The sequence below is a fragment of the Hypanus sabinus genome, chromosome 7 (assembly GCF_030144855.1).
Source record: "Hypanus sabinus isolate sHypSab1 chromosome 7, sHypSab1.hap1, whole genome shotgun sequence".
NCBI lineage: Eukaryota > Metazoa > Chordata > Chondrichthyes > Myliobatiformes > Dasyatidae > Hypanus > Hypanus sabinus.
The window spans coordinates 147768463-147785859 of NC_082712.1; the positions used below are offsets into that span (position 1 = coordinate 147768463).

The window sequence follows — 17397 nt, forward strand, 5'->3', positions numbered from 1 at the left end:
ATAGTAAGACATTTGAAAGACTTTTGAAATTGTTCAAGTTTCATATCTTCTTCTTGGTTGTGTAATTAATTCCAAAACAATGAGAAATTTTATCGCATCTTTTGAGGTCATGAGAGACCAAGAACTCCCTGATGAATTTGCTTATTTAAACCTCTTCTATTTTGATTTTTTTAAAGTATGATTAACCATGAATATTTTTCACATCCTTGTAAAGATCTGGTGAAGTTTGGTGGGATTTGGCCGTGGGAAGCATGGCAATATTTGCAAACTGCCCCCAGCACACCTCGGAATGTATTGGCCATTGGTGCAAACAACACATTTCACTGTATGTTTTGATGTATATGTGACAAATAAAGCTAACCTTTAATGTAATTATCAAAGTGGCACAAAATGACCTGTAAGTGTTGTAAGTGGCAAGCTGTCATTGCTCCTAAATGAAATATGAATAAAGTATATGAGAAAGAACATTAAGGTGGACTGATGAGAAATACCCAAGGCTATTTGGAGAGATAAGAGATGAGATTGCTGGAACCTTGACCAGTATCTTTGTGTCTTGTCTAGCTAAGCGTGAGGCCAAGTTGCTTAATGTTGTTCCGTGATTCAAGAAGGGAACCAGTGATAATACTGGAAACTATAGACTAATGAGTCTCACGTCAGTGGGAGGGAAGTTGCTGGAAAGAACGCTTAGAGATAGGTTTTGTGAGCTTTTGGAAAACCATGGTCTAATTAGGATGAGCTAGCATGGTGTTGGATGGGGCAAACCTCATCTTACTAACTTGTTTGAGTTTTTGATGAGGTGACAAAGGTGATTGATGAAGGTAGAGTAATGTACGTTGTTTACATGGATTTTAGGAAGGCTTTTGACAAGCTCCATCATGGGAGGCTCATCCACAAGATTAAGATGCATAGAATTTGTGGTGAATTGGCCATTTGAATTCAGGATTGGCTTGTCCATAGAAAATAGAGTATGGTCTAAGGGTCGAAGGGAATTATTCTAGCTGGAGTTCTGTAATTAGTGGTGTTCTGCAGGGATCTGTACTGGGATCTCTGTTGTTTGTGATGTAGTTAAATGATTTAGATGCAAATTTAAATGGGTTGGTTAATAAATTTGCATATAATACGAAGTTTGGTGGTGTTCTAGATAGCACAGAAGACAGGCAAAGAATACAGCGGGATGTAAGCAAAGAAACGGCAGATGAAGTTTAACCCGCCAAATGTGAAGTGTTGCAACTGGGTAGGTCAAATATGAAGAGACAAGACTTATCAGTGTTGATGAGCAGAGTAATCGTGGGGTCCAAGTTCATAGTGCCCTGAAAGTGGCTACACAGGTTGATGAGGTGGTTAAGAAGGCATATGCATGCTTGCCTTTATTAGTGGAGGCATTGAGTTCAAGTCCCGAAGTTATGTTGCAGCTTTATAAAACTCCAGTTAGGCCAAATATGGAGTACTGCATACAGTTCTGGTCTATCCACTATAAGACATAAAACATAGGAGCAAAATTAGGCCATTCAGCCCATTGAGTCTGTTCTGCCATAGACTCCAACATCCTCCCAACCACTGAAGTCAGACCAACTGACTTAATTTCCTCCCTTCTTAAAGGGTGGAGTAACATTTGTAATGTCCTCCAAAACCATTCAAAGTACCTCTAAAGTAAATGATCAAAGTATGTAATGTCACCATATAACTATGCTGAGATTCAATTTTTTCCAGGCATGTATAGGAAACTAAAGAAATACAATGGAATTTGTGAAAAGTTATGCATAAGCAAAGACTGACAAATGAACAACATGCAAAAGAGGACAAATTGTCTTCTGTACTTCCTGCCTAAAGGTAGTAGCAAGAAGAAGGCATGGCCCAGATGGTGGGGGTCCTTGATGATGGATGCTACTTTCCTGCAACAATGCTTTACCTGTGATGAACTGGGCCATATCCACTACTTTTTACAGGATTGTCCATTCAAAGGCATTGGTGTTTCCATACCAGACTGTGATGCAGCCAGTCAATATACTTTCCATCACACATCTACAGAAGTTTGTCAAAGTTTTAGATGTCATGCCGAATTTTTGCAGACTCCTATGTAGAGGCGCTGCCATACATTTTTTGTTCATGCACTTATGTGCTGAGCCTAAAGTCAGATTTACATTTCTGCGTAGTAGCCTACGCCGCAGCCTTCGTAAATGGCCTGCGCCGTTGTGAGCATTTATATCTGTGCATTTGTGTGTCCGCGTCACTCTGCAATTCACCGCCAAAATGCTAGTCGGCGGTGGGGTTTCTAATGGCAACTGAGCACATCATGTTGGAGTTGGAGCTAATAAATGTTGAACAAGGGTTACTTTTATTGAAATTACTGCAACGCAGAAAAGAGAGAAGACGGTATGTACGACCATTGAACAGATTAAGGCAGAAGGAGGGTGAATTTTCTCTGCTTTTCCAGCCACTGAGAGACACGGACAACGAAATGCATTTCAAATATTTTCGGATGTCGGCAGGTAGATTTGATGATTTGGTTCATCGTCTCCAACCATTTATTTCGCATCAGTGTACGCACAGTATACCTGTAGACAGGAGGAAATGCAATGCTACAAAGCGGACCAATCACAGTTGCTGCAGTCTGCGTCACTGCGATGTGCACATGCATTTTTGGAGAAGTGTGCATCTGGCTATGGTGTCGGGTAGGACGTAAGGTACAGCTTAGGTTATGCGGCTACGCCATACCTACGGCGTTCATTTAACGCAGAAGTATAAATCAGCCTTAATATGGGTTCTCTGAAACGATAACACCAGGGAACTTAAAGTTGCTGAGCCTCTCCAGCTCTGATTCTCCAATAAGGACTGGCTGATGGACATTTTGTTTCCTCCTCCTGAAGTCAATAATCAGCTCCAGTGATTCTTGAAAGATCACTACTAATGCCTCCACTTTAGCTATCTAGTTTAGAAACTCTGAGGTGTAGTTCATCTAGTATCAGTGACTTACCTACCTTCAGACCTTTAAGCTTTCCAAGCACCTTCTGCTTAGCAGCTACACTCGTTTCAATAGACAATAGGTGCAGAAGTAGACCATTCGGCCCTTCATGCCTGCACTGCCATTCTGAGATCATGGCTGATCATCTACTATCAATACCCGGTTCCTGCCTTGTCCCCATATCCCTTGATTCCCCTATCCATAAGATACCTATCTAGCTCCTTCTTGAAAGCATCCAGAGAATTGGCCTCCACTGCCTTCCGAGGCAGTGCATTCCAGGCCCCCACAACTCTCTGGGAGAAGAAGTTTTTCCTTAACTCTGTTCTAAATGACCTACTCCTTATTCTCAAACCATGCCCTCTAGTACTGGTCTCTCCCAGCATCTGGAACATATTTCCTGCCTCTACCTTGTCCAATCCCTTAATAATTTTATATATTGCAATCAGATCCCCTCTCAATCTCCTTAATTCCAGCGTGTACAAGCCCAGTCTCTCTAAACTCTCTGCATAAGACAGTCCAGACCTCCCAGGAATTAACCTTGTGAATCTACGCTGCACTTCCTCTACAGCCAGGATGTCCTTCCTTAACCCTGGAGACCAAAACTGTACACAATACTCCAGGTGTGGTCTCACCAGGGCCCTGTACAAATGCAAAAGGATTTCCTTGCTCTTGTACTCAATTCCCTTTGTAATAAAGGCCAACATTTCAATAGCCTTCTTCACTGCCTGCTGCACTTGCTCATTCACCTTCATTGACTGATGAACATGGACTACTAGATCTCTTTGTATTTCTCCCTTACCTAACTCTACACCATTCAGACAATAATCTGCCTTCCTGTTCTTACTCCCAAAGTGGATAACCTCACACTTATTCAAGTTAAACCTCATCTGCCAAGTATCTGCCCACTCACTCAGCCAATCCAAGACACCCTGAATTCTCCTAACATCCTTGTCACATGTCACACTGCCACCCAGCTTAGTATCATCAGCAAACTTGCTGATGTTATTCTCAATGCCTTCATCTAAATCGTTGATGTAAATCGTAAACAGCTGTGGTCCCAATACCGAGCCCTGTGACACCCCACTAGTCACCACCTGCCATTCCGAGAAACACCCATTCACCGTTACCCTTTGCTTTCTATCTGCCAACCAGTTTTCTATCCATGTCAATATCTTCCCTCCAATGCCATGAGCTCTGATTTTACCCACCAATCTCCTATCTGGGACCTTATCAAATGCCTTCTGAATATCGAGGTACAGTACATCCACTGGATCTCCCATGTCTAACTTCCTGGTTACATCCTCGAAAAACTCCAATAGATTAGTCAAGCATGATTTGCCCTTGGTAAATCCATGCTGGCTCGGCCCAATCCTATCACTGCTATCTAGATATGCCACTATTTCATCTTTAATAATGGACTCTAGCATCTTCCCCACTACTGATGTTAGGCTGACAGGACGATAGTTCTCTGTTTTCTCCCTCCCTCCTTTCTTAAAAAGTGGGATAACATTAGCCATTCTCCAATCCTCAGGAACTGATCCTGAATCTAAGGAACATTGGAAAATGATTACCAATGCATCCGCAATTTCCAGAGCCACCTCCTTTAGTACCCTAGGATGTAGACCATCTGGACCTGGGGATTTGTCAGCCTTCAGTCTACTCATCACCGTTTCCTTCCTAATGTCAATCTGTTTCATTTCCTCTGTTACCCTATGTCCTTGGCCCATCCATACACCTGGGAGATTGTTTGTGTCTTCCCTAGTGAAGACAGATCTAACGTACTTATTAAATTCTTCTGCCATTTCTCTGTTTCCCATAACAATTTCACCCAATTCATTCTTCAGGGGTCCAACATTGTTCTTAACTATCTTCTTTCTCTTCACATACCTAAAATAGCTTTTACTATCCTCCTTTATATTCCTGGCTAGCTTGCATTTGTACCTCACTTTTTCTCCCCTTATTGCCTTTTTAGTTAAGTTTTGTTGTTCCTTAAAAATTTCCCAATCATCTGTCCTCCCACTCACTTTCATACTTCCTTTTTTTAAATGCTATGCAATCTCTGACTTTCTTTGTCAACCACTATGGCCCCTTTCCCTCCTTTGAATCCTTCCTTCTCCGGGGGATGAACTGATTTTGCACCTTGTGCATTATTCCCAAGAATACCTGCCATTGCTGTTCCACTGTCTTTTCTGCTAGGATATCCGTCCAGTTAACTTTGGCCAGCTCCTCCCTCATGGCTCCATAGTCTCCTTTGTGCAACTGCAACATTGACACCTCCGATCTGCCCTTATCCTTCTCAAATTGCAGATAAAAACTTATCATATTATAGTCACTACCTCCTTTACTTCAAGATCACTTATCAAATCCTGTTCATTACACATTTCTGCCCCTTGACGCTCTTGAACTTCTGGCATGTGAAGACTGATGCAAAATATTTATTATTATCGTCTGTCATCTGTTTGTCACCCATTACTACCTCTCCAGTGTCATTTTTCAGCTGTCCAATATCCACTCTCATCTCTCTTTTATTCTTTATAAAAACATTTGTTTTTTTTAATCTTGTTGGCTAGCTTACCATAGAACATAAAACCATAAAACATTACAGCACAGAAATAGGCCTTTTGGCCCTTCTTGGCTGTGCTGAACCATTTTTCTGCCTTGTCCCACTGACCTGCACCTGGCCCCTCCATATACTCCCACCACTCTGTGTGAAGAAGCCCCCACTAATGTTCCCTTTAAACTTTTCCCCCTTCACCCTTAACGCATGTCCTCTGTTTTTTTTTCCCCCTAGCCTCAGTGGAAAAAGCCTGCTTGTATTCACTCTATCTATACCCATCATAATTTTATACACCTCTATCAAATCTCCCCTCATTCTTTTACACAACAGGGAATAAAGTCCTAACCTATTCAACCTTTCTCTGTAACTCAGTTTCTCAAGTCCCAGCAACATCCTTGTAAACCTTCTCTGCACTCTTTCAACCTTATTAATATCCTTCCTGTAATTGGGTGACCAAAACTGCACACAATACTCCAAATTCGGTCTCACCAATGTCTTACACAACCTCACCATAACATTCCAACTCTTATACTTAATACTTTGATTTATAAAGGCCAATGTACCAAAAACTCTCTTTGCTACCCTATCTACCTGTGACGCCACTTTTAGGGAAATTTGTGTCGGTATTCCCAGATCCCTCTGTTCTACTGCACTCCTCAGTGCCCTACCATTTACCTTGTATGTTCTACCTTGGTTTTTCCTTCCAAAGTGCAATACCTCATATTTGTCTGTATTAAACTCCATCTGCCATTTTTCAGCCCATTTTTCCAGCTGGTCCAAATCCCCCTGCAAGCTTTGAAAACCTTCCTCACTGTCCGCTACACCTCTAATCTTTGTATCATCAACAAATCTGCTGATCCAATTTACTACATTATCAAGATCATTGATATAGATGACAAATAACAATAGGCCCAGCACTGATCCCTGTGGTACACCACTAGTCATAGGCCTCTACTCAGAGAAGCAATCCTCCACTACCACTCTCTGACTTCTCCCATTGAGCCAATGTCTAATCCAATTTACGACGTCACCATGTATACCTAGCGACTGAATCTTCCTAACTAACCTCCCATGCAGAACCTTGTCAAAGGCCTTACTGAAGTCCATGTAGACAACATCCACTGCCTTCCCTTCATCCACTTTCCTTGTAAACTCCTCAAAAAACTAATAGATTTGTTAAACATGACCTACCATGCACAAAGCCATGTTGACTCTCCTTAATAAGTCCCCGTCTATCTAAGTACTTGTAGATCCTGTCTCTTAGTACTCCTTCCAATAATTTACCTTCTACTGATGTCAAACTTACCGGCCTATAATTTCCTGGATTACTTTTAGAGCCTTTTTTAAACAACGGAACAACATGAGCTATCCTCCAATCCTCTGGCACCTCACCCGTAGTTACTGACATTTTAAATATATCTGCCAGAGCCCCTGCAATTTCAACACTAGTCTCCAAGTTCAGAGGGAATACCGGTCCTGGGAATTTATCTACTCTGATTTGCCTAAAGATAGCAAGCACCTCCTCCTCTTCAATCTGTACAGGTTCCATGATCTCACTACTTGTTTGCCTTATTTCCATTGACATCTCCATTGACATTACCTTCATATTTCATATTTTCTCCCCTTATTGGAATTTTAATTGCTTTCCATTAGTTTTTATAAGCTTGCTGATCCTCTAACTTCCCATTAATTTTTGCTAAACTATATGCTCCCTCTTTTGCTTTTATGCTGTCTTCAACTTCTCTTGTCAACCACGGTTGCCTAATTCTCCCTTTGGAATATTTCATCCTTAGGATCCCTTCCAAATTGCTCCCAGAAACTCCAGCCATTGTTGTTCTGCTGTCATCCTGCAAGCGTCTCCTTCCAAACAACTTTGGCCAGCTCCCCTCTCATGTCTCTATTATTTATTTTACTCCACTGTAATACTGAAAGATCTGACTTTAGTTTCTCCTTCTCCAGCTGCAGGGTGAATTCTATCATATTATGATCACTTTGTCCTAAGGCTTCCCTTACCTTAAGCTCCTGAATCAAATCTGGTTTATTACACAACAGCCAATCCAGAATTACCTTTCCCCTATTGGAATCAATCACAAACTATTCTAGAAAGCTATCTTGTAGGCATTTTACGAATTCCCTCTCCTGGCACTCAGCAACAACCTGATTTTTCTTACCTGCCGGAATATCAAAATCTCCTATGACTTTCATAACATTGCCCTTTTTACATACCTTTTTTCTATCTCGCATTGTAATTTGTATCCCATATCCTGACTACTGTTCAGAGGCCTGCAAATAATTAATTCCCTTCTGAGTCATTTAGCATTTGCAGTTTCTTAACTATACCCACCAGGATTCTACAACTTCCAATCCTATATCACCTCATTCTAAGAATTTGATTTCATTTCTTTAACAACAGGGACACTCCCACCCTTTCTGCCTACCTGCTTGACCTTCTGATACAATGCATGTCCTTGGATGCTAAGCTCCCAAATATGTTCTTCCGCCAGGACTCGGTGATGCTCACAATGTCATTCCTGCTGATCTCAAATTATAGGAAGGATACCAAGGCTTTGAAGAGGGTGCAGAAAAGATTTCCCAGTATGCTGCCTGGATTAGAGGGCATATGTTATATTAGGAGGTTAAATATACTTAGGTTGTTTTCTCTGAGCAGCGGAGGCTGAGGGGAGATCTGATAAAAGTTTATAAGATTATCTTATGAATTTTGGGCTACTGATCATGAAAATCACCATGAAATTTCCCTATCACACACCATTTTTTGAAATCACTTATATTATTATTTCAAATCATAATTCAAGTCAATTAAAATGTTGCCTGCTATGTAAACTGGAAAGTTTCCTATCTTGTCCAGGCATGCTTAGGCGGCATGGCTGCTGCACGCCAGGACAGGTTTTAGTAATAATTATTGGGTTCAGGACTGTAAGGATGGAATTTTCTATTACCAGGCACAAAAATTTCTATGAAGGATTTTGATATTTGAGACAGATGCTTCCCATATTAACTGATGCCAAGATTAAGGAAAGCATGTTTGTTGGTCCAGAAATCAAACAGGTCATCAATGACAGGCAATTTGCAGAATTTCTAGTGGGATCGAAGAAAATCACACGGAAGGCATTCAAGGAAGTTGTTGACATTTTTTTCGGCATCTACAGAGCACCAACTTACATGCAGCTGGTTGAAAGCATGCTTCAAGCATATAAAACCATGAAATGCAACATGTCACTAAAGATTCATTTTCTGCATTCCCATATAGACTTCCCTCCAAATCTTGGTGCTGATGGTGACAAGCACAGTGAAAGGTTTCACCAGGACATTGCGGTCATGGAGAAAAGATACCAGGGCAACTGGAATCCATCAATGCTGGTGAATTATTGTTGGACATTTAAACAAGAAGCCTCAGACACTGAGTACAAATGAAAATCATTACAAAATATTTTTAACTTAGTTGAACTATTGTAAAGCATCAGCACCATTATGCAATTAAACACATATTCAATAAAAGTTAATTTGTTGTTTATCCAAATTCCTACATGATACAAGTATTCTGAAATTATATTTGTGTTCATCTTCAAGCAGTCTATCATGAACAAAAAAAATTCTGAGCAAGCAACACTTGAAAAAATTTGTTTTTCCAGTGTTATTGGAGTCATGGATAGAGTAGACAAACAGTATATTTTTTCCCCAGGATTGAAATGTCTAATATCAGAGGGCATGCATTAAAGGTAGAGAGGGGGTAATTTCAAAAAGAATGAGGGGGAAAAATTTTATACAGAGAGTGGTGGATGCCTGGAATCCACTGCCTGGGGCAGAGGTAGAGGCAGACACATTAGAGACTTTTAAGACCTTTAGATATACATATAAAAGTTTATATGTCAGCATATAAAAGAGTCCAGTGATTTTTGAAAGACCATTTCTAATGCCACCACTACCTCTTTCAGAAACCTAGGGTGCAGTTGCTCTGATCTAGGTGACTTATGTACCTTTAGGTCTTTCAGCTTTTTGAGCACCTTCTCTCTTGTAATAGTAACTGCACCCACTTCTCTTCCTTCACACTCTACAACATTAGGAATACTGCTAGTGTCTTCCACAGTGAAAACTGATGTAAAACACTCATTTAGTTCATCAGCAATCTCCTTATGCCCTGTTATTATTTCTCCGGCCTCATTTTCTAGTGAAAATATCCACTCTCATTTCTGTTTTATGTTAACATACTTGAAAAATTTTTTACTATCCACTTTGATATTATTTGCTAGCTGGCTTTCATGTTTCATCTTTTCCCTTCTAATGATTTTTTTTAGTTGCTCTCTGTAGGTTTTTTTTAAACTTCCCATTCCTCTATCTTCCCACTAATTTTTGCTTTGTTGTATGCCCTTTCTTTTGTTTTTACAATAGCTTTGACTTCCTTTGTCAGCCACAGTTGTACTATTTTACCATATGAGTATTTCTTCATTTTTAGAATACACGTGTCCTGCACCTTCCTCATTTTTCCCAGAAACCTGTACTATAGCCAGGAAGTCATTGGCAGATCTCAGACAACAAGTTCAGAACTTCCACGTTTACATGGAATTCATAAATTACTCAAATATCATTGAAGGTATTTTGACCTTGTTACACCTCTTCTTCCACAGCTACATTCTGTTTGACAAGTGGCAAAGCATTTTCTGTACTCAGAAGTTGTCAATTTTTTTTCTCTCCACAACATAATTGCCAAGTGTAGAATAAATTTGTTCCAAAATGTAGCCCATAGGCAGTCAAGTTTAATTTCTGCGAAATTTGATTTGCAACAGCAGGTTTACAATAAAAACAAACACAATTCTGGGTATGAAAAATGCATGATTTGATCTCGTACCTTTTACTGCACATCACACCCTAAATAATTCAATGTTCAGTCTGATAAGTTTTTAAAAATAGCTATTATTAAAAACAACAATGGTATCTGTATGCAGTTAATTGGATGTTCATAGGGATGTTTATAGAAAATAACTATTAATGCCAATGAGCAATGCCTGTGGACTTACAGCAGTGCTGGCTGAGTCATCATGACACATTGTTCCATGATATGAAATGTTTATTCTTAAAGTTATAGTTAAAGGGAATCAATGAAGGAAAAGTGAAAGAAACTGTGTAGAATGAGAGTGAGGTTGCAATGTGCCTATGTTGAAAAAATGTGAATAAAGCAAGATTCCATATATCTGGGGAAAGGCAAGAGGTGTTAATTTTTGCCACTGGGAGGTCATTGATCATTTTTGTACCTTTATAGTCATAGTCATGTGGCACAGAAACAGGCTGTTCAACTCAACATGACCATGACAACCATTAAGTCACCATCCATACTATTCTTATTTTCCTGCACGTGGCCTGTAGCCTTTTATGGCTTTGTAATTCAAAGTCTCATCAAGGCATTTCTTGCACTAACCCCTCAGACAGTGATTAAACATAAAACTCTTCCTCTGATAACCTTGAATGTTTCTACCTCTTAGCTTAAAACTATGCCCTTTGGTTTTAGATAACTCTGTTAGGAGGAAAGGGTTCTTGCTATCATTCCTCATAATTTTCTATACCTTAATCTGAACCTCTCTCTACCTCCTCCACTCCAAGGAAAACAAATAAAAGTCAATCCAGACTCCCTTAAGAACAAACCTTCCACCCCAGAGAATATCCCAATGAATCTGCATTGTACCCTCTCCAATATTTCTTAAACTGTAGTAACCAGAAGTGCATATGGTACTGCAGAAGTGGCATAACCCAAGTTTTATAAAATTGCAGCATACATTGCATTTCTTATCTTCTATTCCTGGCTAATGAATGCAACTATTCCATATTTCTTCCTTATCAACTTACTAACCAGTGCTGAAGGATATTTGTGTTTGTACATAAAATCTTATGTTTCCTCAGTTCTACTGTTGACCTATCATTCATGGTGTATGTCCAACTGTGGTCCCCAACAGAGATTGGATCAAGAAATTTATCTTGCTTGTATTTATGAATTTATGCCTTTCTTCCCCTTTAACATCTCTACAAGATAATTGAACTTTCCATTATCACTAAATAAATGCAACCTTATGAAACTGCAAATCTTCATCTCTTACATGTGTTTTCCATGGTATTCCAAAGCTGAGCAGTTGGTAGTATAATGGACTACTATAAATCCTTCCTAAAGAGTGTGTCGGTGGTAGAATTTAGAGTGGTTATTGAGAATGTTGGAGAACAAAATGAGATTAGTGTACTTCTCTCTGTCAGATAGTCATACTCTGTTGCATCACAGTATGACTCTCTGACATTCACATTCCAAATCATTGAGTGAAACAATTAGGAAGAGTACCAAAAATGATGCTATGGTACATCACTCATAAGAGGCTTCCAAACTGAAAATGAACCTTCCATCATAAACATCTATCTCATATAACAAAGCCAATTTGGATCCAATTTGCCAACTTTCCCTTAATTCCTGGATTCTCACTTTCAGAATCAAGTGGGACCTTGTCAAAAGTCCATGTTGACTACATCAAACAAGTTTCCAAAAATCTATTTGCCTTGCAAAGAAATGTTCATCCACAAAATCAATGGCTAAACACGAGGTATAGACCATGACGTTTAGTTCCTGTGTGGAAGGAAATCTTAGACCTTTGTCCTTCGAGGACAGAGGGAACATTATGGGGAAGAGTATGTTGAGCACACACCACAAGGCCTGCTTCATCCTTCACCTTCTAAATAAACAAAGGGACAGGGCTCATCTCAAATGTCCACTCCCTCCCGTGCATCTCAAAGAAAACAAAGTGTAAAGAAGGAGAAGGCTAACATTAGTGTAATAAAAACTGCACAGGAGAAATTCAGCAATAACTTCAAACAAAATGCTCCATCTGATGTATAGGATACAGGCATCTACAGTCCCTTCATTCCATTTGCCAAAGCTCATACTTTTAGTAAAATTCTACCCTGCTGTTTTGATACAGCAATAGTCATTACAACAAATACTGCAAGGATTGACACATAAAAAGTATAAATCTTGCATAGATCTGGCCAATGGCTTCTGATCACACCCAATTGTTGAAAGTGAAAGCTGTTGCAAAGCCTTTATATGTATGCATATTAGATTTTGTAAAATATCGTCTGTCAGGTCAATTACAACTTGATTCTTTCTGAAACTTACAGCATGTGAAGTCTAGCAATGTCTGTAGAATGTTTGTTGATAGCTGGATTCTTTCTCAACTCAAGCTGAGTGTTTATAGGTAAACCTTAATGTACTTTGAAAGCTCAAGGAGTGTTGTGTGTCTGGACATGAAGAAATAAGGACATAAGAGATTGTATGTCTCTTGATGATCGTGCTTGAGTAACTTGTGTATATATTGACCTGTTTTCAAGATTTTCTTTGAACTTCAGTTGGGACTGGAAATCCTTATTGGTACCTAGAACCCAGGAGTGGTTTCATAAGTAAATTGGAATTCGGAGCTCCCCTGACGGCAGCGTCAAGTGGTGACTAAGAAGCGATCTTTGTGAATTGCTATATAGTATTTTGTTTGTTTAATGACAATAAATTAGGCTGAAGTTAATTTATTGTGCTTGTACACTTATTACTACATTACCCAGAAACTCAAATTGTTTGGGTCTGATTAAACAAGCCCATTACACTTTACAGCACCCAATGGCTCACGGTATCTGTGGACCAGACTCTCACACAGTTTCTGGAATAGAACACAGATATTCTCTGCAGGAGTCATTCAGACTTGACAGGGAATACCAGACATCTGTGAGTACATTGATGATATATATATAACCATATAACAATCACAGCACGGAAGCAGGCCATCTCGGCCCTCCTAGTCCATGCCGAACTCTTAATCTCACCTAGTCCCACCTACCCGCACTCAGCCCATAACCCTCCACTCCTTTCCTGTCCATATACCTATCCAATTTTACCTTAAATGACACAACTGAACTGGCCTCTACTACTTCTACAGGAAGCTCATTCCACACAGCTATCACTCTCCGAGTAAAGAAATACCCCCTCGTGTTTCCCTTAAACTTCTGCTCCCAACTCTCAAATCATGTCCTCTCGTTTGAATCTCCCCTACTCTCAATGGAAACAGCCTATTCACGTCAACTCTATCTATCCCTCTCAAAATTTTAAATACCTCGATCAAATCCCCCCTCAACCTTTTCCGCTCCAATGAATAGAGACCTAACTTGTTCAACCTTTCTCTGTAACTTAAGTGCTGAAACCCAGGTAACATCCTAGTAAATCGTCTCTGCACTCTCTCTAATTTATTGATATCTTTTCTATAATTCGGTGACCAGAAAGGCACACAATATTCTAAATTTGGCCTTACCAATGCCTTGTACAATTTTAACATTACATCCCAACTTCTGTACTCAATGCTTTGATTTATAAAGGCCAGCGTTCCAAAAGCCTTCTTCACCACCCTATCTACATGAGACTCCACCTTCAGGGAACTATGCACTGTTATTCCTAGATCTCTCTGTTCCTCTGCATTCCTCAATGCCCTACCGTTTACCCTGTATGTTCTATTTGGATTATTCCTGCCAAAATGTAGAACCTCACAATCTCAGCATTAAACTCCATCTGCCAACGTTCAGCCCATTCTTCTAACCTGCATAAATCTCCCTGCAAGCTTTGAAAACCTACCTCATTATCCACAACACCTCCTACCTTAGTATCATCGGCATACTTACTAATCCAATTTACCACCCCATCATCCAGATCATTTATGTATATTACAAACAACATTGGGCCCAAAACAGATCCCTGAGGCACCCCGCTAGTCACCGGCCTCCATCCCGATAAACAATTATCCACCACTACTCTCTGGCATCTCCCATCTAGCCATTGTTGAATCCATTTTATTACTCCAGCATTAATACCTAACGACTGAACCTTCTTAACTAACCTTCCATGTGGAACTTTGTCAAAGGCTTTGCTGAAGTCCATATAGACTACATCCACTGCCTTATCCTCGTCAACATTCCTCGTAACTTCTTAAAAAAATTCAATAAGGTTTGTCAAACATGGCCTTCCACGCACAAATCCATGCTGGCTACTCCTAATCAGATCCTGTCTATCCAGATAATTATTAATACTATCTCTAAGAATACTTTCCATTAATTTACCCACCACTGATGTCAAACTGACAGGTCTATAATTGCTAGGCTTACTTCTAGAACCCTTTTTAAAACAATGGAACCACATGAGCAATACGCCAATCCTCCGGCACAATCCCCCTTTCTAATGACATCTTAAAGATCTCCATCAGAGCTCCTGCTATCTCTACACAAACTTCTCTCAAGGTCCTGGGAAATATCCTGTCAGGATCCGGAGATTTATCCACTTTTAAATTTTTTAAAAGTGCCAGTACTTCCACCTCTTTAATTGTCATAGGTTCCATAACTTCCTTACTTGTTTCCCACACCTTACACAATTCAATATCCTTCTCCTTAGTGAATACCGAAGAGAAGAAATCGTTCAAAATCTCTCCCATCTCCCTTGGCTCCACACATAGCTGACCACTCTGATTCTCTAAGGGGCCAATTTTATCCCTCACTATCCTCTTGCTTTTAATATAACTGTAGAAACTTTTTGCATTTACTTTCACCTTATTTGCCAAACCAACCTCGTATCTTCTTTTAGCTTTTCTAATCTCTTCTTAAGATTCCTTTTACATTCTTTATATTCCTCGAGCAATTCCTTTACTCCATGCTGCCTATATCTATTGTGGACATCCCTCTTTTTCCAAACCAAATTTCTAATATCCATTGAAAACCATGGTGCTTTCAAACCTTTAACCTTTCCTTTCAACCTAACAGGAACATAAAGATTCTGTACCCTCATAATTTCACCCTTAAATGACCTCCATTTCTCTATTACATCCTTCCCATAAAACAACTTGACCCAATCCACTCTCTCTAAATCCCTTTGCATCTCCTCAAAGTTAGCCTTTCTCCAATCAAAAATCTCAACTCTAGGTCCTGTCCTGTCCTTCTCCATAATTGTATTGAAGCTAATGCTATTGTGATCACTGGACCCGAAGTGCTCCCCAGCACATACATCTGTCAGCTGACCTATCGCATTCCCTAACAGGAGATCCAACACTGCCCCATCTCTAGTCGGTACTTCTATGTATTGTTGCAAAAATCTATCCTGCACACATTTCACAAACTCTAAACCATCCAGCCCTTTTACAGAATGAGCTTCCCAGTCTATATATACACACACACTATACAGCTGACACACTGGACTAGCATTTAACAGAGAGTGAGACTGTCATTAAAAGGTTGACTGACGGAGGCTGTGTATTTAACATTAAAAAATTTCAACTCTGTTGTACAGAAGTAAATATCCCACATAATACCAATCAGGGATCTGATTTAATCCTTGAATTTACACAAGGAGTCACTCAAGTAGGATATCCAAAGAACATAAAAGCCTTTAAATCAACCCTAGGCCTAGTGAATTATGCTAGAGCTTTCATACCTGGCTATGCTCAATTATTAAAACCATTATACGGCAGATTTAAATGGAAAAATTGAAGCTTTTTTAAGATATAGGAGCAGAATTAGGCCATTTGGCCCATTTCATCTGTTCTGTCATTTCATCATGGCTGATCCAAATTTCCTCTCCGCCCCAATCTCCTGCCTTCTCCCCATATCTCTTCATACCCTAACCAATCAAGAATCTATCAACCTCTGCCTTAAATATACCTAAAGACTTGGCCTCCACAGCTGCTTGTGGCAAAGAATTCCACAGATTCACCACTCTCTGGCTAAAGAAATTCCTCCCTCAACTCCATTCCAAAAGGATGCCCCTCTATTCCGAGGCTGTGTCCTCCGGTCTTAGACTCTCCCACCATAGGACACATCTTCTCCACAGTCACTCTATCAAGGTCTTTCACCATTTTACAGTTTTCATGAGCTCACCCCTCATCCTTCTGAAATCCAGTGAATACAGGCCCAGATCCATCAAATGTTCTTCATATGACAAGCCATTCAATCCTGGAATCATTTTGTGAACCTTCTTTGAACCCTCTCCAGTTTCAGCACATTCTTTCTAAGATAAAGGGCCCCAAACTGCTCACAATACTCCAAGTGAGGTCTCACCACTGCTTTATAAAGTTTCAACATTACATCCTTGTTTTTATATTATCTTCTTGAAATGAATGCAAACTTTGCATTTGCCTTCCTCACTATAGGCTCACCCTGCAAATTAACCTTTAGGGAATCTAAGTCCCTTTGCACCTCATTTTTTTGTGTTTTCTCTCTATTTCGAAAATAGTTGACCCTTTCATTTCTTCTACTGAAATGCATGACCATACACTTCCTAACATTGTATTCTATCTGCCATTCTTTGCTCATTCTCATAATTTATCTAAGTCCTTCTGTAGCTTCTCTAATTCCTGAAAACTACCTGCCTCTCCACCTATCTTCATAAGGTCTGCAAACTTTGCAACAAAACCATTAATTCCATTATCCAAATCATTGACATATAATTTAAAAGAATGGGTTCCAACACAGACCCTTGTGAAACATCACTAGTCATTATCAGCCAACCAGAAAAGGTTCCCTTTATTCCCACTCTTTGCCTCCGGTCAATCAGCCTTTATGGTGAACAAATATATGACCATACTTAGTATGAAAACGTTGGACATTTCAATTTCTCCAAATTTGGTCACTGTTCCACCCCATTGTTAAACATCATAACAATTTTCTGTATTTTTAGGTTATGCTCTAAATGGTTCAGTGAAATCCTTGATCAGGGTTTTTGTATGGGAAGGCAAGATGGAAGAATGCACTGAATCAGAAGCTAAGATAAAACAGAAATGTATTCCTCCCTGGTCAAATGAAATTTTAAGTC

The 17397-nt window shown here is 39.7% G+C and overlaps 1 protein-coding gene across 2 annotated transcripts in view; it reads left to right on the forward strand.

Moving 5' to 3' along the window:
- Positions 1-13420, forward strand: part of LOC132397312 (uncharacterized) — a 38076-nt gene extending 24656 nt beyond the window's left edge. For both annotated transcript variants that reach the window (XR_009513334.1, XR_009513333.1), the window contains one exon: positions 8788-13420. The gene's annotated coding sequence lies outside the window, so the exon portion shown is untranslated. The remainder of the gene's footprint in view (positions 1-8787) is intronic.
- Positions 13421-17397: the final 3977 nt, after the last annotated feature.